The sequence below is a fragment of the Chenopodium album genome, chromosome 3 (genome assembly GCF_948465745.1).
Source record: "Chenopodium album chromosome 3, dcCheAlbu1.1, whole genome shotgun sequence".
NCBI lineage: Eukaryota > Viridiplantae > Streptophyta > Magnoliopsida > Caryophyllales > Amaranthaceae > Chenopodium > Chenopodium album.
This window is the reverse complement of record NC_137836.1, coordinates 75,131,447-75,158,429: the sequence shown is the minus strand read 5'-3', so window position 1 is coordinate 75,158,429 and position 26,983 is coordinate 75,131,447.

Here is a 26,983-nt window from a genome sequence, read left to right as displayed (position 1 = left end):
TGATTGTTATACTCAGTCACTGGATTACTTTATCCATTTTATAAATCACTGATTGACCGAGTATAAGTGAAATATTACAATACCTGAGGATCGTATTATATGTAATTTTACAATATCACGCAAATAATATCCTAAAGTTACACATAACATGATTTTGAGGTAGTACAAGAGTATTAGCTTTGTGCATTATTTTATACAGGAGTATTAGCTTAACTTGATTTTTTTTTTTTTTTTTTTTTTTTGTCATATATATTTCGTCTATTATACTCCGTACTAATCATAATACAAGTATAAAATATTGTTGGATTACGAACATATGCTTAAGTAACTGAATCCAGATAATGCACATATTAAAGTACAGAGGGACATAGATTAGTACTCCATAGCTATTACGGAGTAGCTACTAATTTTGATTTGTTTTTATATGTAATTACCGCATTACTTCAATTTTTTTCTTCTTTGTTTTGGCAACTCGTCTCTTCTTGTAGCTGGAATCTTTGGAAAGATTATTGTGTGATGATCTAGATAAGTGAAAATAAATACATAGTGATAAAACAATAGTTGGTGAAAAGGTTAAAAAAGAAATGTGTGAAAGGTTATGTAAGCATCATCATCGGAGTAATGTTTTTGTCATCTAATGTATGAAAGAAAAATATGTGTTATTCACTAGTTAGTCCCTTAAAAATTCATATTGTTATTTAAGGTGATTAAACCTTTATCCTATCATTTTATGGCCTATAATGCACACAATTGCGCCTCATATACTTGAGGTTGAGCTATGGAGTAGTTAAATAGTGGCCTTTATCGTTCTTCATCTCCGAGTAGAAGTATCTTGGTGATTGAGTTGATGATAGACTTAATTGATATTATCCGAGTAAAAGTATTGATGATAGACTTAATTGTATACATAATCTTATCCCTCAGGTCATTTTATCTTGGTGATTGAGATGATGATTTTTTTTTTTTTTTTTTTTTTTTTTTTTTTTTTTTTTTTTTTTTGTGAAAGAGACGGATAAGGGTCTGTTCCCATTAACTGAACTGAACTGAAAATAAACGTATGAAAACAGGCCCTAAGTCCTCGAGTTGGAGAAATTATACTCCGTATCATATTAGTATAATACTTATCTCATTTAATAAACCAATAATAGTCCGTTATAATAAACTCAAAAACGGAAATTGAAACTAGGACATGATTTACTTTGGATCAAAATCAATATCTGGCACTTTCATCATACAATTGGTCTTGTATGGACCCCGATCTACAATAAATTATTGTAGACCCAAAATTTGACATTTTCAAATAATATAATCACATTCTGGATGATATAATCACTTTTTTAGATGATATAATTATCTTTTTGTGAGTCATATTTTGATCTCATATTAAACCATTTAATGAAATTATATAATTATCTTTAGGATGATAAAATTTAAAAATCATCTTTTGAATGATGTAATTTACTATTTGATACTTTTTATAATGATAAATTCACTTTTTGAGTGATACATTTACATAATAGTTTCAAGATGACATAATCATTTTTGTAATAATATAATCACATTTCGTATGATATAATCACATTCGTATGGTACACTAGAAGGTTTGGTCTACAATAAGTTATTGTAGACCGGATCTATTCTAGTCTTAGCCTGAGCACCAGCTGCTAACTACCCATGAGTGATAACTCAAAACAATAAACTTTCTTACACTTCTTGGGCATGCATAAGATATACTTCGTACGTAGCACTTGGTAAATAACACCTCCAATCCTCCATCATATTCTAATACCAAAGAGATTTATTCTTATACTGCTTTTTTTATTTTATTTTTTCTATGTATGTCTCCAATAAAGAGATATTCTTATTATGCACAATAAAGGGGTATTATTATAAGTTAAAAAATATTTCTTTTTGCACAATAATAAAAAATAGAGATAGTATGTCTACGGATTAGAGTATATTACTATGTTCAAATTAGTAGTTACTTTGGCTTTGATTTTCTTGTTGCTTGTGTTTTAGTTAGAGGTGCTAATCGAGCGAGTCGATCACGAGATGAGGGGTACTCGACTCGAAAAATTTATATATGTGCTCAATTTTTATGCTCATTAAAGTTTCGAGTCGAGTAGCTTACTATCTACTCGTTAAAGTTTTGGCCCTCAAAATAATTATATACCTTTATTTTTTCGTTCACTTATATTGTTTTCTTTTTTATATATCTTTATTATAAAGATTTAGTACTCTTTCTTTTTTGAAGATATAAATTAGCACTTATAAAGTGTCAAATTTGTTTAAACATGATAATTTTTTTTGTAAATTCTATATTAATAAAACATATTATCGAGTTGCTCACGAGCTTATCGAGTCGAGTTAGAGATGCTCATTTACATCTCGAGTCGAGTTTGAGTTGCTCGCAAGCTGATCAATCTGATCAGCACCCCTAGTTTTAGCTAGGCAGGAGAAAAAAATTACTCCTATAAATGAGGTCACATCTTGCCATCAAATCAGTAAAATTACTAATGATATTCTGATCTCTTCTTCTTATGTAGGTTTTTACTGAATAAAACTTAAATGAGGTCACATCTTGCCATCAAATCTGTAAAATTACTAATGATATTCTGATCTCTTCTTCGAGCACTCTCACCAATGGGGAGAAAAATGCCCATGGGGAGTTTTTGGGTTTTAATCCAAAAATAAAAGTCCCCATCAATGGGCTAAATAAAAAATGCCCATGGGCAAAACATTTTTTGATCAAAGTTTGGGCAAAATTAAAATCAGACCAAGAATGAGTGGGCCCCACGTGCGACGCTGCCAATAGAGTTTTTTTTGCTCACCACGCCTCAAAACGCAGCGTTTTGAGGAAGCGTGTGCTGCGCTTCAACTCAAAACGCAGCGTTTTGAGGAAAGGAAAAGAAAAAAAAATATTAAATGCACCCCTGACAGGCACGTCAGCACGCCCAATTTTTTTCAACCAGGCTCGGGAGCCAAAACGAACACGCCTGCAGACGGCTGCTATACCCTTAGAGCAGAGTGAAGCAGATTTACATCAGTAACATCGTCTTCGGCTTCACGGGTAAGGATCGTCTGTGCTATGAGTTTCTCTTCCTCGATAGTGATCTAAGGCAAGTAGAAATCCCAAGTAAGTAAGTAAAAACTACCTTACTCTCTTGAGTAAGCAAGTAAACTACCTCCACTCCTGAAGTCAGGTCTTCCTTCCCCCACAGAACCAGATTCTGTCTATTTCCCGAAGTTCCTCTGAATGCCTTATCTTATTGACCCGTTTTTTGACCTCTCCCGTTGTTCGAGTTACTTCGTAACCTCTCCTTCAAGGAAGGCTTGCCTCTTTTTTTAGTGGGTGATTCACTACCGGATTAAGGAGCGGCTCCCCCATGCTCTCAAGATCCTTTGTAGCCTGATCAACCTTTTTGGTCCCTTTCGTTCAGTGGTTAGGACATCGTCTTTTCATGTCTTAAAGTTCATAGGACGAAAAGAGATTTTTTGAGCTCCGAAGCTTACAGCATCTGGGTTGCACCGCTCACGAGCAGAATCTTTTAAATTTTTCTTCATTTCTTCACCGGGCTTGGACCATGTCTCCCGCGAGGAAGCACTTCGCTCACCACTTGAACTGAACCGGACTGAACGTGTTACCGAGAAATAAAAAGGCCCCGGGGGGGCGAGGGCCAAACTCCTAGCATTTTTCCCGGGAAAACGCTTATATATGAGAAAGACCTGCGGGTGAGCGACTACCTCAAAACGCCCTGTCCCATTCCGTTGTTGGTCAACCGAGCCACAGGAACATGTACATAGAGAATACGAGAATTTCCACCTTGTTGAAAATCACGCTTATCGAAATGGCCTCAGCCTACGTCGGCTAGACATTTTTTCTGCCGCAGAAGTCTTTTTGAAATCATCGTAAGTGACCATTGAACCATTTCGAGGCTGCTCTCCTAGTAAATGTTGATAGTACTCCTGGACGCCCTGTGGTTCCAGGGGCGGCTGCTCAGGCCCTCGAATATGTTCGAAGATCTCAAAATGTGGGTTTGAGCAGCCTTCCTTTTTTGCCTAAAATATGGTGAAAGGATTCTTGGGAAGAAATAGAAGCTGGAAAAAGGGACAGTTCGAAACAAGTTTCTACTCCCCCCGAAGCTTCTATTCCTTCTCGAGCTTCTATTTCTTATAGACCTCGGGATCGGAGGTTTGAATGACTCATATGGATGGTCGAGTCGGTTTCCGACCCAACTGACTCAGCCAAGAGAGAGCCTGGTTGACCCAATCATGATATTGAAGGATGGGACCTTTTCTCGGTAACAACTAACACTTTTCTGTACCATCTCAGGTCGGAAGTCCAATGAGTCCAAAAAAGAAAAAGATTCTTTTTTTAGGCTATACCTGTAGTAGGAGATAGCATAGTGACTTGGCTTTGGGCAAATGGGGAAGCAAAATAGCTAGGAATCTGAAGACTTAAAGTCTGGAATGCTAACGTCTCGCGTTAAGCGATTACATACCTAAGGCACTTGGTTAACCTTCATGCTTCCTCATTTCTCAATATCAGCCGTCTGATGGAAAACAACTTTCACGTTCGGTTCAGAGAGCACTTTTTTCGTTGATTAGTTGAGTGACTAGACTGAGACTCTCTTTGATATCAATCACTAAACTATTCTTTATCTGGGCCCCGGGGGGGCGAGGGCCAAACTCCACGGAAAGGAACGTTTCCCCCCAAAACCCCCTCGATAGTAGGTGTAGGTCTTTCTTTCCAGCCGACAGAAGATTCAAGTCTTTTTGAAATCATCAGCTAAAGTATGATTCCCGGTGCCTTCAGTCGGCTCTAGCGCTCGTTGGGAAGAAAGATGGAGTGCGGTCTGTAGAGAAGGGTGAGCAGGAGGTACCACGAGCCCGGGCACTCCTTTCTTCTAACTCCATGTTTGCAATCTTCCTCCTAGTCGATCTGCTGCAGCTTTTGCGGAGAAGCCGTTTCCAGCCTAAGATCGTAAAAAAGTTTACAGCAGATCGTAAAAAAGCCTTCCCTTTTTTCCAGCTTCTATTTCTTCCCAAGAATCCTTTCACCATATTTTTGCGGAGAAGCCGTTTCCAGCCTAAGATCGTAAAAAAGTTTCAATACATGCTACTGCTGGGTTTGACTGCTCGGTTTTCTATCGCTCAAGAGGAAGAAATAGAAGCTCGAGAAGGAATACTAAAACCGCCTGGAAGTCTTCGACCGAAGGGCCTCTTATCTGCTCGGGATAGACAGCTTTTTACCCTTGCGCCCCGAATTCGCCCCAACCTCGAATTCGGATTTTCAATTTTAGTGGCAGGAGACATGTAAGCCGCGTCGTCGCCACCTGCAAGATAAGGCCAAAAACTTGCCAACCAGTTGACATTTCTGACAAGGAGTCCAATCGCCGAGGACGAGAATTTCGAATCGTCGTAAAATCGTAGTACTAGGAAAAGTCCAAAGAGCGCAGACTAGCCACGGAGCTTGGATACGGTTTCCCGATCGGAGATCCATGATGATGGCTACTTCCTGGTGAAGTTGAATTCTATGGAGCTAGGAACAGAGAGCTTTCCCCCCTTTTCCACTTTTGAAGGATTTCCTGAGATTTCAATATAGTCCTTGAAGTCAAACCCTCCACTTCGCTCTGCTCTAAGGGTATAGCAGCCAGATCGCCCAATTGCATAGAAAGAAGATCCGGTGTGACGAGGAAAGTACCAGAGATTCCTAGAGGCATACCATCAGAAAAGCTTCCTTTCCCATTCATTTGATTTGCTCTTTCCTTCTATCGCCTGCTTCCAACTGCCTTTCTATTGTGCCTGCTGTTCGCGCTCGCTAGCTAAGCTAATAGTATTAGTTTCTCAATACCCTATAGAATGAAGAAAGGCCTTTGGTTCACATAGTTTCCTAACCGCTCTATCTGCCAAGGGGAAAGGGAACCCCGAGCAGACCCCGAGGTCTATAAGAAAAGTGAGCGTATCCGGAAATATTTTGTTTGTGTTCAGGGAAGTATGAAAGTCTGGGTATCCCAAAAAAATACAAGGATGAGAAGGAGCTTTTACGTTATGCCATCTAAAACGAGCGACGCGACGGGGGTAACAAATTATAGCAGCATGGCGTCGAGTCGGTTTCCGCATATTTCCCGGGCAAAGGCGCCCTCTCGAGGCTGCTAACCCCGGGAACCGGGGCCTGGCCATCCTTGGTGTCTTACTTGGGAACCTGGAAGGTGTTTACCTCTTCACCAAGGTCTTACTTGGGAACCAACCTGGAATGTTCGAAAAAAGGAACATTCAAGAAAGCCGCAAACCCCCTGTTTTGCCTACCGACTTGGGGGAAGGGTAAAGACTGCCCAATGGGGTTCTTCTTTCTTTTTTGATTACCTTCCTCGCGCGAAAATGGATTGAGCTCTCTGCTGTGCTCTTCTGGCAGCTTAACCGTTTGCATTGTATACGTGGGTAGGGCCGAATCCGCTGTGTCTGTGCTCCCCCCGTGGGCTTCGAAAGGTGTCAGCAGGTGCGCGGAGCCGGAGCCCGGCATGTTCGCCCGCTGGGCCGAGTGTTCGCCCACTTAGTTTACTTGTAGCAAGCGCAGAGTAACATCGTACCATTTCAATAAGGAGCCTAGCAAAGGACACTCTCAACTGTTTTTCTGCACCATATTTTGATCTGCCGCTTCTTCGATCCGGCAACATATTTTTATACCGTTCTTTCTAATTAAAAATAAAAATGCAACATGGAAAATTTCATTAAAAAAATAAAAAGGAGTAGACATTCTTGGAGCAGAGTGAAAAGGAGTAGACATTCTTGGAAAAATGCAAGTTTCTCACGCGACAAGGTAACTGAGAAAACCGAGTCTCCGGACTTGAAGAAAAGGGTGCCTACGAGACAGCTATGGTGTTGCACAGCAAAGTCTGTTGGGCAGCAGAAAATCCGGGATGAGGGCGTTCCTTTCCTGCCTCCTTCGATGACGGAAGTGCCTGAACTCCTTCTTTGGTTTGGAGCGGCTCCATACTGGTTACAAAACTACCAGTATAGCAACAATCAGGCTTCTCCAAAAGAAATTGCAACATATTTTTATACCGTTCTTTCTAATTAAAAATAAAAATACGCCGGGCTGCTATACCCTTAGAGCAGCGGCAATGGTTGTGTAGCCGATGCTTTACCGGCCCTTTCATTCTCGATTCTACGAGAATTTTTTAGGCCAGGGATGAGTGGGAGAAAGCAGTCGCCATGGGCTCTCTCTTGGCTGAGTCAGTTGGGTGTGGAAGTACTAATGGACGAGAAAGCATGAAGCGAGGGGCTAAATCTCATATAGAAGAGAAGGATCCCACGGAGACTTGTATATGCCATCTAAAACGAGCGACGCGACCATCTAAAACGAGCGACGCGACGGGGGTAACAAATTATAGCAGCATGGCGGCAAACCCCCTATTTTGCCTACCGACTTGGGATTGACCCCGATTTGGATGTTCAAGTCTTTTTGAAATCATCGTAAGTGACCATTGAACCATTTCGAGGTGCGTAAACCCAGAAAAAAGTGGGGGAATCTCTTCCAGGTAAAGAGGGGGAGCCCCACCCTTCAACCATTTAAGGATAACTTTTTTGAAGAAAATTTCATGGCATAGAATTTCGCCCACATCCGATCCCCAATTCTTCTTCCAATGGGACCCTCCAATAAGTCTATTGGAATTGGCTCTGTGGGTCGAACCCACCCCAAGCTCGTAAGCTCTCCTGAAGTACTAATGGAGGAAGGCTAACCCACGACAGCTGACGGCGGATTGAGGGCGGAAACTATGATTAAAATTTGGCGCAAACATAAAACATATTAATGACATGACGAGGAACGCATTTTTGCTTCGTCTATCAATGAACAGCGGATTGACGGAGCTGGAAATTTTCATTTGACTTAGCTTAGGCATTTTGTTCCAGGGAGGTGCTCTTGAAGGCATGGCGGGTTCCAAGCTACACCCCTCTCGAGCAATTGCATTGCCTTATGTCAGGTTGGTTCAATTTCACCGGGTCCATGTCGGAGACAGCGGGGCAGTCGTTACACCATTCGTGCAGGTCGCTACTTATGCGACAAGGAACGGAGGTACCAGGGAAGTACTCCAGCCTCGAGAGTCGCTCCCACACCTGTAGCGTTCGTGATCCTCCTACAAGCTTGAACACCTTCGCATGCCCCGAAAACGAAACGACGCAAATAGCAAGGCGCTATGCTGCGTGAAGTGAGAAATGGGAGAAATGAAAACGAAAAGGTATCCGATTTTCGAGAGCGAAGCACTAAAAGAAAAGGACCGGGAAACGCGGGCTGCTACGGATAGGCGCTAGTGGTAAGTCGGGTTCCTTCTCTTCCCATCTTTCCTCTCACCCTCGCCCGCCCGCCACCAACTGGCACGCTGGATGTGAAAGACATCTATTGTTCAAATGAATCCGGTCAATCTTCATATAGAAGAATCGCACAGTTTTGTTGCTTAATGGCCCGCTATTTTTCCCCAGATGCTAAGAGTTGGAAGGTGTTTACCTCTTCACCAAGGTCTTACTTGGGAACCAACCTGGAAAGCTGGAAAAAAGGGACAGTTCGAAACAAGTTTCTACTCCTTTTTTGCCTAAAATATGGTGAAAGGATTCTTGGGAAGAAATAGAAGCTCGAGAAGTTTCCAGGCCCTTTTTTGCCCAAATGCTACTTCCTGGTCGGGAGTCGGTTGGGATCTTTCCTCCAGGCAGTCTTCAGTCTCTCGGATTTTCGAAGGACGCGACCCCCACCCACGGGGGGAGCACAGCCGAGTAGCGAAGCTACGAAATTGCTGTCTTCTTTTTCGGAGGAAGGTTGTTAACCCGCTCAGTCCAAAAAAGAGGTCCGTTATAACTAACACACAAAAACGGAAAAAATCGGCAAGAAAAAACATCAATACATGTTCCTATGCTCATTCCAATCTTGTCTAACTTTGCTAACTTCCTCCCAGAACTGAGGGGTCTTTCTGTGGAAACCTTCACGAACAATCGTCGTTTTTAATGAATGACTCGGAATGACAAGACGGCAATGGTTGCGCGTGCTCCTTCGTAAAGTAGCCTATAATGGAACAGGTGGGTCGAACCCACCCATAGGAACTAGTCCGTTATAACTAACACACAAAAACGGAAAAAATCGTTTATTTTGGACCACTTTCCAGCCTTCCTGTGCCTCACCCGGGCTTAGCTCTTTGAAGCAGATGTTGAAGGAATAAGCGATACCATTGAATCCGCCATATGAGTCATTCAAACCTCTCGATCTGGGAAAGAAGCGTCTTGAAAGGCCAATGCAAGTTCATATGGAGTTCGGAACCCAAAGGCAATCGTTGAGTGAACTGTATCTTCAGGCGCTGACACGTGTCCTGTCAGGGAGCTTGGACCAATCAGGAAATTCCTGATTATTGCAACGGTTATATTTTTGTAACCGTTATTTTGTGCTTTTAAAATAAAAAAAAAAAAAAAAATTACCAACGGCTAGAAAAAAAAAAAATTCCCTTCAAATAGAGACCCATTTTGCCTATATTTTCATATTTCCAAAATTCACATAAATTTGTTGTATTTACATTTTCTCTCAATTTCTCCCTCATAATTAGTCATCCTTTTAATATTAGTATTAATATTATTATTGTTATTATTATTATTATTATTATTATTATTATTATTATAATTATTATTATTATTAAAATAATAATAATAATAATAATAATAATAATAATAATAATTATTATTATTATTATTGGAAGTATAATTATTATTGTTATTATTTTAGTAGTATTGTTATTAATATTATTATTGTTGTTATTATTATTTTTGTTATTAATATTATTATTATTATTTTTATTTGTGTTATTATTATTATTATTATTGTTATTATTGTGTTAGTTTTTGAAATTAATTAAAAAAAATAGATATGGATCCCAATAACCCCTTTTACTCACTACTTTCTCAAAATTGTAATGATTTAGATGAGAATTTCATGAATCAACCTCAATTTCAACTTTTCCTACAAAGAATGAGCAACACCTCTCTGCAAAATCCTCCACAACAACAAATACCTCCACAAATTCCAACTGAAAACACTGATTACGAGCAATCACCTCCTGTCTACCAAGGAAGTAACTCTCAGTACGATGATAGCCAAGAAGAAAATGTGCCTGAGACACCTCAATACCCTCCGTCGACTCAAAGAATGCCGGTGGGTTCCAACCAACGAGTCGCTAAAGCTAGTCGTATTTGGTCAGTCGCAGAAGATGAAGCTCTTATTGGGCTATATTTAAAATACAGTGGAAATGCGATAGTGGGTACGGGCATGAAAGCAGCTGAACTTTGGCGACAAATAATATCTGTGGCGTACGACATGGTTCAAGCTAGGCAGCCAGAAATACTACCACCCAGAAATGCGAAGAGTTTGGAGAACCGTTGGAGAAGGATGGCGGCAGATGTACTGTTATGGACAAGTTGTCATGATGAAGCGGGTCCGTTAACTGGAAGTGGATTCAACGAAGTTGATCGAATTCAAAAGGCCTCGAAGTTGTTCCATATATCATCCAAACCATCACACAATTTTGTTTTTCCCCACGCTTGGGAAATGATAAAGAATGACCCAAAGTGGAGGCCGAAAATCAGATGGGCATTGTCACTAAAGGAATGACAGGATTGTCAACTGCGTTCGGAAGGGGACACCGAGGATAGCAGTGGAAGTGGAAAGAGATCGAGAACTGACAGTGAAGCTGAAGGAGATGTTCCCGTTGGTGGGTTTTCATCAGGAGGTATACCCCCCGACCCGACGGGGTAAAAAAAGCAAAGGCTAAGCGTAAGGGAAAAGCTATTGCTCATGATAGTGCAATTTTAAGTATTGGTGAACAGATACAGGCTTGTACTGAAGTTAGAAGCTTTGAGGAAAATTTACGACAACAAAGGTTGGACCTCGAAAGGGAAAAGGAAAAGAGGAAAAATAAACAGGTCGAATTACAAGAGAAGAAGATGAAATTTGATATGTTGCAAGCCATTATGTCAAAAACGACGCCACTTACACCAGCTGAAGAAGCGTGGAAGGAGGAACTAATTCAAGAAGTGTATGGTGGAAAGTAGAGTAGTTTATTATGCATTATGATTTCAAGTTATGTTGCAATGATAGCCAAACCCATTTTTCTTTGAAAGATGATTTAGTTGAGCATATTTGGCAAAAATACGGTCGTACAAATGAATAAATAGTTTTGTAATCGTTAATTTATTTGGTTTGTATGATAGGTGTACGATCATTATGTTCCAATGTTGTAATCGTTAATGTTGTACTAATGAAAAATGAAATTTCGCATAAAATAATTATAAAAATAATTAATATTGTACTCATAAATAATTTAATCAATAAAAAAATTTAGTTAAGAATAAATATTATTATTTTATTAAAAAATACATTTTGCATAAATTAATAATAAAAATAATTAATATTGTACTCATAAATAATTTAATCAATACAAAATTTTGTTAACAATAAAATTAAGAAATACTAAATTACAAATTTAATGATGTGTAGGAGAGATAAATATTGGTGGGGTATAGGGTTAAAAATAGGAGAGAGAATGGTGGGGATTATAATTTTTGACCATTGGTGTAGAAAAAAAATGACCAAGAAAATTCCCATGGGGAGGAGGAGTGAGAAAGTGGTTAGAGAGAGATTGAGCAACCAAAAAAATGCCCATTAGTGGCAATGCTCTTCTGTAGGTTTTTACTGAATAAAACTAATTGAATATGTTTTAAAACTAATTCTAGGTTTCCACAAAAAAAAAAAAAAAAAAAAAAAAAAAAAACCTAATTCTAACTCATTGAAATTATTGTATGCTAGTAATTATAGTTTTAGCTAGGTTGAACTATTCAATTGAACATAGCCTTAATTTGTAATTTTAAGATGAAAGAATATGTGGCAAAGCATATGGTGGTTACCGAAATGCCACAATTAGGGGTAATAATCATGACTTTATCCCAATCAACCACCATCTAAGCCCTTGCCATCGGGGTTTTAGTTTTTAAATAGTGAATCCACATGAATTTAGTAATCATTTACTTGTCGACACATTTTTTTTAAAAAAAAATAAAAAATTACATAATAGTATTACTTACTACTCCTTGTTTACTACGTATAAGATTATAAATTGTACAGTGAAATTCAAATGAGTTCAAATAAGGGGTAATATGTAATAATGTGGTTAAAACGAATAATAAGACCATTTTCAAGTTCAAAGAAGTTCAGAAAATTCTAATAAATTTATAGTATTTTTTTTTTCTTTAATAAGGAGAAAAACCTACTAAATACATACTTCTTATAATTAAATAACCAGGGGCGAAGCCAGGATTTTCAAGTTCTGGGGGCCGGATCGGACTTATTAGACAAAAGATTGATGGAAAAAATTAAAGTACACTAATATTTTATTGTCACCAAAAAACATTAGTTAAATCGTACTCGATGATTTTTCATAGTAGCAAAATCATCAATAAAAGATTAAACACTAAAATCTACGACAATCTCTTTTTCTATGTATACAACCAAAACATCTCTAAGAAAATCATCTTCCTTTTTACTCCTTAGTTGAATTTTGACGATATTCATTGCAGAAATGACCCTCTTCTTATTGAATATTAACTTTTTGTAAATAAAATTTGCCTTTGAAGTGGAACCCTCCTCTTGTTGATTATTAACTTTTTTTGTAAAAAAAAAAAAAAACTAGTGTTTTTTATTTCATGATTTAATCTATATCAATACAAAAACTACAATTCTCAAATTAAGTAGAATAAAACCCTAAAATTTGGTCCTAAATGTCCATTCAATAAATTAAAAATTACCCAAAATTATTAAGTAAATAAACATATTAAGCAAGTAAACAATTAATCACCCCCCCCCCCTTCAAAAAAAAGTAAACTGATTTGGTTTGCTAGAAACCCACGTTGAAACGTTGAATAAGAAGTTTTAATTAAAAAAATATGTAGGAGATGGGATTCGAACCCACCCACTTGGAAAAATAAAACATTACCCAACCAACATGACAAGGTACATTTATTGTTATAATTTTGTCTTAAATATTATATATACTAATTTTAAGGGGGGCCATAAACTATAATATATGGCAGCAAATCTGGGTCGGGGAGGCCGGGCCTCCACCAGCCCCCCCCCCTTCCCTTCGACCTTGTAAATAACGCAACTTTATAGGTCAACTCTAAATAAAGAGTATAGGAGGGAGAAAGGAATCCCCAAGCATACATAAAAAATTACTTTAAAATAAAGTTAATACTTGTAGAATATTTTATTAAGACACTAGAGTCGTCAATTCGTGTAAACGGATCGGGTAAGAGTGGGTCGGGTCAATTCGGATTATTCCATAACCTATGCGGGTCGGGTTTGGGTTGGGTCATGTTTGAGTTGGGTCACATCGGGTCATACTTCTTACCGGGTTTGGGTCGGGTTAATAACAGGTCGGGTTACATTCGGGTCGGGTGAACAATAGGTCGGGTTTAATTCGGGTTTCCATGCGTTAAAACGGGTTATGGTAATTCTCGGGTTCGAGTCAGGTTCAGATTTGCGGGTTAGAATCAGGTCGGGTCATTCTCGGGTTTGAGTCGGGTTCGATTCAAGTCAATAATTTGCGGATTATAATCAGGTCGTGTCATTTTCAAATCGGGTCATTCCCGGGTCCAAGTCAAGTTCGGTTCAAGTCAATAATTTTCAGGTTATAATAAGGTTGGGTCATTTCCAAGTAGGGTCATTCTCGGATTCAAGTCAGGTTATGTTCAAGTCAATAATTTGCAGGTTACAATCAGGTCAGGTCATTTCTAAGTCAGGTCATATTCGGGTTCAACTAACTATAAACAGATAATTATCATTTTTATCAAGATAATTATTTCCTTAGACTATAATATATATGGAAATATACTAGGGAACTATAGTATTCCCTCCGTCCCTTAATATAAATATATAATGCCTCTTTCTCTTTGTTATGTGAGGAATAAATGCTCAAAAGAGGCATTGTATTAAGGGACGAAAAGAGTATAATTTAGGAAGATAATTATCTCCTTTGACCATACAACAAATATATACTATATTTAACTCTTAAATTTGAGGATTATGCTCCTTTCTTTTACTGGCCTGGACCGACTTGGTCTCCCGAGACAAAATGCCTTGATCAACAATAATAAGGTGCTCTAAATTGAATTTAAGGTGATTTGAAATCGGGTAAGGAATAATTTGGGTTGAATTTAGGTCGGGTCAATAACAAGTCGTGTTAATTTCGAGTCGAGTTAGTAATAGATCGGGTTAAATTTTTGGGCCGTGTAAGTAATAGGTCTGGTAAAATTCAGGTCGAATCAATAAAAAGTCGGGTTTAATTTGGGTCAGGTCAATAACAAGTCGAGTTGATTTTGAGTCGGGTTTGTAACAGTTTGGGTTAAATTCGGGTCGAGTTAGGAACGGGTCGGGTTGAATTCAGGTAAGGTTAGTAACAAGTCAGTTTAAATACAAGTTTTGACGAGTTAAAACAGGTTTTGGTCAATTTCGGTTCAAGTAGGGTTCGGTGCAAGTTAATTAAATTGGTCGTTGTAAACCGGTAAATTAGTGCAAGTTGTAAACTAGTAAATTGGCCGTTTAAAGGAAAATTGAATGGTTCCACCCACCCAATTGGACTATCGGAGGGTATTAGGGACTATGATAAACATTTCGGCAATTTTTATTCCGGGTGAAAAAAGTCAAAAATTTCCAAACTTGAAGGCTAATGTCAACGCTTTTTGAGAAATTTTGGAGGTTTCAGGCCTAGTGCTGCAAAGTCTTTAGAATTTAGGGAATACATCTGGGGGGTCATATACTGCCGATTGGAAACATATATGATCATTATATGTTGTCATATATAGATGTTCGTAGTAGGCTTGAGTTAATGAAATCGATGCAAGTTGTAACCGGTAAATTGATCGTTTAAAGGCAAATTGGATGGTTCCACCCACCCAATTGGACTCCTGGAGGGTATTAGGGACCATGGTAAGTATTTCGGCTATTTTTATTTTCAGGCGATAAAAAGTCAAAAAATACCAAAATTAAAGGCTAAGATCTACGCTTTTTGAGAAATTTTGGAGGTTTCGAGGCCCGATGTCGAAAAACCTTGAAATTTTAGGGGACATATCTCGGGGTCATATAATGCCGTTTGGAACCATTTATGATCATTATATATTGTCATAAATGTTCGTGGTAGGCTTGATTTAATGAAATCGGTGCAAGTTGTAAACCGGTAATTGGTTGTTTAAAGGCAAATTGGATGGATACACCTACCCAATTGGACTCCCGGAGGGTATTAGGGACCATGGTAAAAATTTCGGCAATTGTTATTTCCGGGCGAAAAAGTCAAAAAATTCCAAAATTGAAGGCTTATATCCACACTTTTCGAAAATTTATGGAGGTTTCAGAGCACGGTGTCGAAAAGCCTTGAGATTTTAGGGAATACATCTCTGGGTCATATAATACCGTTTAGAACCATATATGATCATTATATGTTGTCATAAATGTTAGTGGTAGGCTTGAAATAATGAAATCGGTGAAAGTTGTAAATCGGTAAATTGGTCGTTTAAAGGCAAATTGGATGGTTCCACCCACCCAATTGGACTCCCGGAGGGTATTAGTGACCATGGTAAACATTTTGGAAATTTTTATTTCCGATCGAATAAAAGTTAAAAAAAAAAAAATCCAAAATTGAAGTCTATATCCACGCTTTTTATGAAATTTTGGAGGTTTCGGGGCCCTGGTGTCGAAAAGTCTTGTAATTCTATGGAATACATTTCGGGATCATATAATGTCGTTTGGAACCATATATGATCATTATTTGTTGTCATAAATGTTCGTGGTAGGCTTGAATTAATGAAATCGGTGCAAGTTGTAAACCGATAAATCGGCTGTTTAAAGGCAAGTTGAATGGTTGCAACCAGCCAGGTGCACTCCAAGAGGGTATTAGGGACCATTGGAAACATTACGGCAATTTTTATTTACAGGTGAAATAATTCAAAAAATTGCATAACTGAAGTCTAATATCCACGCATTTTGCAAAATTTTGGAGGTTTCGGGGCCTGATGTCGAAAAGTCTTGAAATTCTAGGGATTACATCTCGGGGTCCTATAATGTAGTTTGGAACCATATATGATCATTATTTATTGTCATAAATGTTCGTGATAGGCTTGAGTTAATGAAATCGTAGCAAGTTGTAAATTGGTAAATTGGTCGTTTAAAGACAAATTGGACTCACGGAGGGTATTAGGGACAATGGTAAACATTTCAGAAATTTTAATTTTCGGGCGAAAAAAAAGTAAAAAAATACCAAAATTGAAGGCTAATATCCACGTTTTTTGAAAAAATTTGGAGGTTTCGGGACCCGGTGTAAAAAAGACTTGAGATTTTAAGGAATACACCTCGGAGTCATATAATGCTGTTTGGAACCATATATGTTAATTATTTGTTGTCATAAATGTTCGTGGTAGGCTTTAAAATCGGTGAAAGTTGTAAACTGGTAAATTGGTCGTTTAAAGGCAAATTGGATGGTTCCAACCACCCAATTGGACTACCGGAGGGTATTGGGGATCATTGTAAATATTTAGACAATTTTTATTTTTGGGCGAAAAAAGTCAAAAAATTCTAAAATTAAAGGCTTATATCCACGATTTTTGAGAATTATTGGATGTTTCGGGGCCCGTTGTAAAAAAGGCTTGAGATGTTAGGGGATACATCTCAGGGTCATTTTATGCCGTTTGGAACTATATATGATCATTATAAGTTGTCATTAATGTTCGTGGTAGACTTGAGTTAATGAAATTGATGAAGTTGTAAACCGGTAAATTGGTCGTTTAAAGGCAAATTGGATGGTTCCACCCACCCAATTGGACTCTGAGAGGGTATTTGGGAAAATGAAAACATTTCGACAATTTTTATTTTTGGGCGAAAAAAAAGTCAAAAAATTCCAAAATTGAAGACTAATATCCACGCATTTTGCGAAATTTTGAAGGTTTCGGGTTCAGTGTCGAAAAGTATTGAAATTCTAGGGAATACATCTCGGGGTCATACAATGTCGTTTGGAACCATATATGATCATTATATGTTGTCATAAATGTTCGTGGTAGGCTTGAGTTAATGAATTGATGAAGTTGCAAACCGGTAAATTGGTCGTTTAAAGGCAAATTGGATTGTTCTACCCACCCAATTGGACTCCCGGAAGGTATTAGGGACCATGGTAAACATTTTGGAAATTTTATGTCCGAGAGAAAAAAAGTCAAAAATTCCAAAATTAAAGATTAATATTTACGCATTTTATGAAATTTTGAAGGTTTCGGAATGTCGAAAAGTATTGAAATTCTAGGGAATACATCTCGTGGTCATATAATGTCGTTTGAAACCATATATGATCATTATATGTTGTCATAAATGTTCGTGATAGGCTTGAGTTAATGAAATCGATGCAAGTTGTAAATCGGTAAATTTACCGTTTAAAGGCAAAATGGATGGTTCCACCAAGGGACTCCCGGAGGGTATTAGGGACCATGTAAACATTTCAGTAATTTTTATTCACGAGCGAAAAAAAGTCAAAATTTTCCAAAAAAGAAGGCTAATAATAACCATTCTTTTTGAGAAATTTTGGAGGTTTCGGGGCCCATTGACGAAAAGTCTTTAGATTTTAGGGGATACATCTCGGGGTCATATAATGCCGTTTGGAACCATATATGATCATTATATGTTTTCATAAATGTTCGTGGTAGGCTTGAATTAATGAAATCGGTGAGAGTTGTAAATTGGTAAATTGGTCGTTTAAAGGCAAATTGGATGGTTCCTCCTACCCAATTGGAATCCTGGAGGGTATTACGGCCCATGGTAAATATTTCGGCAATATTTAATTCTGGGCGAAAAAATTCAAAAATTGAAGGCTAATATCCACAGTTTTTGAGAAATTTTGGGGCTCAGTGTTTAAAAGTCTTGAAATTCTAGGGAATACATCTCGGGGTCATATAATAATGTCATTTGGAACTATATATGATCATTATTTGTTGTCATAAATGTTCATGGTAGGCTTGAGTTAATGAAATCGGTGCAAGTTGTAAACCGGTAAATTGGTCGTTTAAAGGCAAATTGGATGGTTCCACGAACCCAATTGGACTCCCTGTGGGTATTAGGGAACATGGTAAACTTTTGGGAAATTTTTATTTCAGTACGAAAAACAGTAAAAAAATTCCAAAAATGAAGGCTAATATCCACGTTTTTTGAGAAATTTTAGAGGTTTCGGGGCCCGGTATCGAAAAGGTTTGATATTTTAGGGGATACTTCTCGGGGTCATATAAAGTCGTTTGGAACCATATACAATCATTATATGTTGTCATAAATGTTCGTGATAGGCTTGAATTAATGAAATCGATGCAAGTTGTAAACTGGTAAATTGGCCGTTTAAAGGCAAACTGGATGGTTCCGCCCACCCAATAGACTCCCGGAGGGTATTAGGGACCATGGTAAACATTTCGACAATTTTTATTTTCGGGCGAAAAAAGTCAAAAAAATTCTAAAATTGAAGACTAATATCCACACTTTTTGAGAAATTTTGGAGGTTTCGGGGCCCGGTGTCGAAAAGTATTGAAATTCTAGGGGATATATCTCGGGGTCATATAATGCCGTTTGGAACCGTAAATGATCATTATTTGTTGTCATAAATGTTCGTGGTAGGCTTGAGTTAATGAAATCGGTGCAAGTTGTAAACCGGTAAATTGGTCGTTTAAAGGCAAATTGGATGGTTCCACCCACCCAATTGGACTCTGAGAGGGTATTTGGGACAATGAAAACATTTCGACAATTTTTATTTTTGGGCGAAAAAAAAGTCAAAAAATTCCAAAATTGAAGGCTAATATCCATGCTTTTTATGAAATTTTGGAGGTTTCGGGGCCCGTTGTCGAAAAGCCTTGAGATTTTAGGGGATACATCTCGGGGTCATATGATGTCGTTTGGAACCATATATGATCATTATATGTTGTCGTAAATGTTCGTAGTAGGCTTGAGTTCATTAAATCGGTGCAAGTTGTAAATCGGTAAATTGGCCGTTTAAAGGCAAATAGGATGGTTCCACCCACCCAATTGGACTCTCGGAAGGGTATTAGGAAACATGGTAAACATTTCGACAATTTTTATTTCCGGGTGAAAAAAAGTAAAAAATTTCCAAAATTGAAGGCTAATATCCACGCTTTTTGATAAATTTTGGAGGTTTTAGAGCCCGGGATCGAAAAGCCTTTAGATTTTAGGGGATACATTTTAGGTTCATATAATGTCGTTTGGAACCATATATATAGAACTGTCAATTTGGGTAAACGGGTCGGGTTTGGGTCCGGTAAGAGTAGGTCGGGTCAACTCGGGTCGGGTTGATGTCGTAACCTATGCGGGTTGGATTTGAGTTGGGTCATGCATGAGTCGGGTCACGTCGGGTCATACATCTTATCAGGTTTTGGTCGGGTTTCGGTCGGGTTAATAACAGGTATTGTTACCTTTGGATCCGGTGAACAATAGGTCGGGTTTAATTCGGGTTTTAACGCGTTAAAACGAGTTATGGTAATTCTCGGGTTTGATTCGGGTTCAGTTCAAGTCAATAATTTGCGGGTTAGAATCAGGTCGAGTCATTCTCGGGTTTTAGTCGAGTTCGGTTCAAGTTAATAATTTGCGGGTTATAATTAGGTCGGGTCATTTTCAACTCGGGTCATTCTCGAGTTCGGTTCAAGTCAATAATTTGCAGGTTATAATCAAGTTGAGTCATTTCCAAGTCGGGTCATTCGCGGGTTCAAGTCGGGTTATGTTCAAGTCAATAATTTGCGGGTTACAATCTGGTCTAGTCATTTCCAAGTCGGGTCAAATTCGGGTTTAGCTAACTATTTTAAATTGATAACTATTATTTTTATCAAGCTAATTATTTTCTTTGACTATAATATGTTTGGCAACATACTAGGGAACTATAGTCTATAAATTAAGAAGATAATTATCTCCTTTGACCATACAACAAATATATACTATATTTAACTCTTAAATTTGGGAATGATGCTCCTTTCTTTTGTTGGTCTGGACCGACTTGGTCTCCTTAGACAAAATGCTTTGATTAACAATAATAAGGTGGTCTAAATTGAATTTAAGGGGATTTGAAATCGGGTCAAGAACAATTTGGATTGAATTTAGGTCCGGTCAATAACAAATCGTGTTGATTTCGGGTAGGGTTAGTAACAGATCAGGTTGAATTTTTTGGTCGGGTAGTAATAGGTTGGGTCAATAATAAGTCGGGTTGAATTTGGGTCAGGTCAATAACTAGTCGGGTTGATTTCGGGTCGGGTTTGTATAGGTCGGGTTAAATTCGGGTTTTGATGGGTTAAAACGGGTTTGGGTCAATTTCGGTTCAAGTCGGGTTCGGTTCAGGACAGTAATTTATGGGTTACATTCGGGTTGGGTCATCTCCAGGTCGGTTCATGTTCGGGTTCGAGTCTCACATACTCGGGTCAACTCGGGTCTAGGGTTGGTGTTAGATCGGGTCAAGTCGGGTTTAGGTCACCATTTTTTCGGGTTCAGATGAGTCGGTTAATAATCGGGTTCGGGTCGGTACTTCTAGTCGGGTCATCTTTTGACAGCTCTATAAGACACTACATATTGTCATACTTTATATCATATTGGTCATGTTTGGTAATTGGCGTTTTGATGGCTTTTCGGTTAGCTTTTGGCTTTTCGCTTTTTTATGTCAAATAGCCAAAAAAATGTGTTTGGTAATTAGCTTTTTAGTCAGTGAAAAAGCTGGCTTTTAAGCCAAAATGAAAAAAAGTTGTTTTGAGTAGTTTTTTTTGTTGGATTTTGGTTTATTGGCCCACAAATTATCTAATAAACAACCAACAATTAATTTACCAAACACTTTTATAAACAGTCAGCTTAAACAACCAATTTCAAAAGCCATTATAAACAACCAAACATTCCGGCTGGTCAAACAAGCCAAGTGAACAGCTAATACCCAACCGCCAACAACCATTTTCCAAACAAAGCGATTATCATATATGACTTATAATGAAATTGGTTGATTATTTTATGGATGGATGTGGTAAATGGACTATGAATTACGAAAATCTTAATTGAGTATGTAATAACTAAACAAATAAATCAATAAAGCTTTGGTGTAATGATTTCTTATTAAAATTTATTTATTAGGCCCAAAACTTATGTAAAGAAACTAAATATTGTGCAACCACTACAATTCACATCCTGCCTAAAAGTAACTTAATCATGGAGGTCGTTGAGTTGTCTAATGCTTCGTTTCATATTTTCATTCATATAAAAGGAGTCATGTCCGACAAGATGCAAATCAAAGTGTACTCTATTTTCTATACCACATTTTCCTTAGTAGTATTTGCAAATGATTTGAATAAATAAGAAGGATGATCAAACTTGAAACAAGTTACAATGTTCAAAATAATTTACTTTAGTTATTGTGAGACATAAAATCCCATATCCTTAATCACAACAACAAAAAAATAGTGATTATATGACAACAACAAGTTGGGATAGTTGTGTATTAATCCATTATTATGATTAATAATAAACTTAATATTGTTTGAGATCATCTTTAATCTTATGATTCAATACTTATGTCACTTAATGATGGTTCAGCACTATGGAATAATATAAGAAGATCCAACTAGATTAATTAAAAACTTATATATAAGGGGTGATCAACTAATCTCTTACATACCATACACTATATAAAATTGTAAATCATATTGTCTCATAAATGTTTATTTATTCAAAGTTTTGGTGTATAGTTTCGTGCTAATTATAGATTAATCAGAGTCACTTAAGAATAATCTAAATTTTTCCGGTAAGAGTCAAGCTATACATTTAAAATTTAGCTGATAAAAAACCTTGTAATAAAATTACCTTTTTCTTGTTTGTTGTAGCAAGAATAATAATTTGCAATTTGTTGTCTAACTAACTAATCTATACTTCTGTACATAAAAACACAAACTATAAGTTTTTCATATGACACATGGCATCACAATTCACAAGTCACTCATCACCCCCATATGCCACGTGTCATCTCCCTTAATTAATATTTATGTTTAAGTCTTTATGCATTATACAACTTGCAAATTCAAGTAAGAAAATGAAGTGTTTCATTTCCACCATAATAAAATAATGTTTTAATTGATACACATTACATAAACATATAAATTATAATAAAAATTGTCTTATCATCTGCTAGACTTTAAATATAATTTAAAATAATATGTCATTTTATATCCCACAATCTTCACGTGTATATATCTAACTAAGTTCATTCATCTTCTTTCACGGTTCTACCCTCTCTCTCTTTTTTTCTTTTAAGTTTAGAAATGAAACAATCTTCCGACATATGAAAATAATTAACCCAAGTAACAACCCGTACATTGAACGGGCCAAAAAGCTAGTTACCACTTAAAACACTTAATTTGTATGTGTTACACAACTTACGCCCCAAAATAAAATCGTACCCAAGAATGCACTTGCATTAATAGCTAAACTTATTGAAAGCTAAAGGAAATAAAGTAAAGATAGATCATCATAAAAGAAGAGTTACAAAGATGAGATGACTAACAAACAACTTTAGGGTTATTAATAGAGTAGAGAGTGGATGAAAATGATGGAAGGATTTGATGCTAAAAAGTGTTTGGTAAAGTTGATAAGAAGAAGGTAGCACTAGCACATGGAATATCAATAATAATGAGTAACGACTCTAGTGCATGCTATACTTGATTTCATTTTATGCTTTGCCAATTGATTTTATTTTTTTCTAATTATTTTTTAATTTTTTTGCTCTCTTTGTTTCTAACCTCTTAATTTTAAAAGGGTCCCAAATGTTTGTTTAATTTACCTCTACTTTTAGTTGGTCCATAAGGTGGTTTACTCATTAGTAAAAATCTATGTTTTTCTTTGTTTCCTTCTCTTATGGGACATTTGTCCTCTTCGGTTTGACTAATTTCTACCTTTTATGTCTTATCCTTTCTTTTTAGGGTTGTTCTTTTAACTTTTCTCAATGGAAATGCTTTATGGTGCAAGAAAATTACAAGTATTTTTAATTTGTTTTACCAAAAGGAATATTACCTTCAATGATAAATTTGTGATATTTCTCTATCAACTAATCAATGATACCTTGATAAAATCCAATATTATGTTCATCTAGAATCACAAATTAACTTTCATAGAAGTTCCATTAAAGAAGCATATGCGAGAAATAATACCTTAATGATTAAATTTTTCTTAACGTTGAAAACGCGTGGAGAGGTAACCACCCTATTATCCACACTTTACTTGTTGAGTTATACGAAGTATAAATATATATATATATATCAGATGTATGCAAATCCAAAGCCTTGTTCGCTCTTCGATTACCAATTTACTATCATATCATATTGCTTGATGCTGTAACAATACAAATGCATGCTTAGATAGTTAGATACTTCCTCTGTTCTTTTTTACTTGACCTGTTTCTTTTATCACGCTTGCCAATGCAAAACTTTGACAATCAATAACTTAAATTCTCCATAAGTAAAAATTATAAAAGTTATATATTATGATAGTACTTATTGAGACGAATCCCAAAAGATCATACATGAATATATTTTTCCTTACATATTATTCACAAAAGACGGTAAAAGGAGGGATGGTGAATATTGTAAAATTCAAAGCGGGTCAAGTAATAAAGAACGGAGGAAGTATAAAGTATACATGCTTGTCAATAGTAACAAATGAGTCAATATTTGTTTTTAGGACAATAATCTCTCTAAATTTATTTGATCAATTTTCTATTATTTGAAAAGAATCAACATAAGTTTAATCAAATGGGTCGTTAGTAAGAGAAAAGAGATGGTAGATCATTTCGAAGAAATGTTTTTTCTCATCTCATCATCTTGTACAAATTAATTGGCATCCGACAATTCAAATCATTGCAAGTCAATTAATTTTTGTTAAAAAGAATCCTAAAAAAATTACTCGTATATATGAAATAAACCAGAACCAAAAGTCCAATATTTTGCTGATAAACACTTCTTTTCAAGGCCATCTAATAATTAGTTGAAATTAGGGCATGATAATTTATTAGAAGGCCGGGTAAAAAAAATCCATGAGATTCAAAGCAAAATGGCTTGAGAAAACCACCCACTCAATGGCCCACTCACTTACCAAAGTTACCACTTCAAAATTTGGATAACAACATTAGCATTTATCATTATTGTGGATGTCCACAGTGATAAAAATGCTCTTCCTAAAGTAACTTCACCATTGAGTCATTGAAGCTGGAAAATTGGCACCTTCATCTGGTTATACTCTCTTTTGACTAATGAATGAATAAGCACCAACTACCACTTACCTCACTTTCTCTTTAAAGTTCTTACCCCATGCACAAATGTCTATTGTGAATATTCATTATGTTTTTTAGTACATCTAAGGTTTTAAATTACACTCAAGTTTATTTTTATACTTCGTTGTTCATTTGGGTTTTGCATTACTCAATTGGAGTTATCCAAATGCAAAAAAATGAATAAATACATAGCCACGAGTATATTTACCTCTCAACTTATTATTAGTTATTATCCTCTATTTACCCTCTATTTCATTTTGTAAGCTTTAAGGGACAATGGGATACATGATATCCATGCACTCAATGCTTTTCTAAATTCCCTTTTTTCAATATGTATATAGTAGAATATGCAGTGAGAGAGCATGCAGGTGTCCGAGCATGCAACATAACAATTGAATAACTGATAATAATAATAATATTATGGGAGATAGTGTCACGCAAGTATTTCGTAAAGAAGTTGTATCTATTACTTTGATGTTTTCCTTACCGAATGAACTCCTATTTTGATTCAAAAACATATTCGAAGTAGTCAACCTTGGTTCAAGAATCGACTCTAATTAAGTCCTTCCATTCGGAATCAATTGTATTGTCTAACTCTAACGGAGTAATATGTATTTAAACATACGACATCATTGACAATTTGACATGCATCGGGTTTACTCAATGGGGGCAAATGAGAAATTAGCCTCACAACACAATCATGAGCTCTAGAATGGGTAGTTTGTTAATTCTCATTGTTATTCGTGCACTAAGTGCACTTGTCAATCCAGACTTGTACCTGATTACCCAACTCGAATTGCCTGACTTGTAACCTAAACTTGACCTATTACCTGAAATTTTATTATTATTATTATTATTATTATTATTATTATTATTATTATTATAGAATGAATAAGATATCAATTGTAATACAAACGCAAGAGTTGAAGATGACAATAATAATGACTTGCTTACCCTAGAACAACAGACATGAACGTCTATCCTATGACAAATCTAGTTAGTGTAGGTTTGGAGGCAGGAGTAGGATTCATATTTAGATTCGGATTCCAATTTTTCACCACCTAAAATAATAATGTAAACTTACAAGTATTGGTTTAGTTGATAAATTAAACAATTGAATTTGAAACGGTAGCACAAAGTAATTATAATTGATCCAAAGTAACTATATTATATACTCCGTTTATTGCACATATATTGCATGTATATTAATATGTATTTTAAAATAATACATTTTCTAAATTTGACTATAAAAAAGATAGGCTGCTGTCGGGTGTAAGGATTCCAAAATAATCATTGTATTTCAATTCATGTGGCTCTTGCCCCTTGGGATATATGTGGACAACCTTGAGAATATGTAACTCAAGAGGTGTACATTGTAGTCCAATTCCCTTAGAGAAGGTAAGGATTATAGATTTGGTAATGGCTATAATCGCACCTAACGCCTTGGATCTCGAAAGTCAAATATGTATATTCAAATTCTCCCTCATAATAAAAAGAATTTGAAAATAATTAAGGTTACTTGTTGGTTAGGATTATTAAAGGTTGTATCTGATTTAAGTATTAATAAGGGAACAAAAGAAATAATTCCACGAGTCAAGCTATTTTAAAGGATTAAGTAATAGGTTTGGGATTATACTAATGTATGATGGATTTCTATATATAGTCTCCGAGTATATCAAATTCCTTTAGTATTTCTAATCCTTGTTCTTATTAGTTCTAGTTCGATTTAGTTATTAATTGTTCGTGCTTCTTTAACTACCCCCAATCATTTCTTTTATTGTTTTGTTAGTTTGTTTTGATTTTTGAATCTCATTCTTAGTTACTTGCTAGCACATTTTTCGTGGGATCAACCCCTATGACCCCCTATTTCAACTAATTACAAGTTAATGATTTTACGGTATTTTTAAGTATACATCTGTTTGTCTTTCAACACAACAACTGTTCATAAAATTGACTTACTGTATTATATATTTTTGTAAGATCTTATTAAAATTGTATTACTCCGTAACTTTCATAATGTCAAACTATTATTGGAGGATTTTTTAGGCGGTCAAGATTGCGCCTTTTTTTATTTGTTTTATTTACCATTGTTTTTGTTAGTCGTTTATTATTATTATTATTATTATTATTATTATTATTATTATTTATTAGCTTTTAATTTCTCCTTTCTTTTGGGGCTTGCCACTCGGCTTCACCAAAAAATATATATCTATACTCCATATATTATAACGTTTATAAATTTAACTAGAGTTAAATGATAATTATTTGTCAACCAACTAACAAAGTACCACTTTGCGAGCAATAAATAGGTAGATATTGGTGTAAGTTTTTATTTGATTTCAAAGAAAAGTTTGTAGAATTACAGTGCTAAGGATTTGGAATGTTTTGGTTTAAACTTAAAAGTTAAACAAAATGACAATTAAAAATATCATTACCTTCTCCGTTACTAAATAATTGCACCATTTCTCTTTTCAATTGTATAAGACTAAATGAGGCAGGGTCTAAGAAGTTAGAACAGAAAGAAATAATCAGATATTTAAAAGCTTCAAAATCAACAAACTCACAAGAACTTTTCTCACATAATA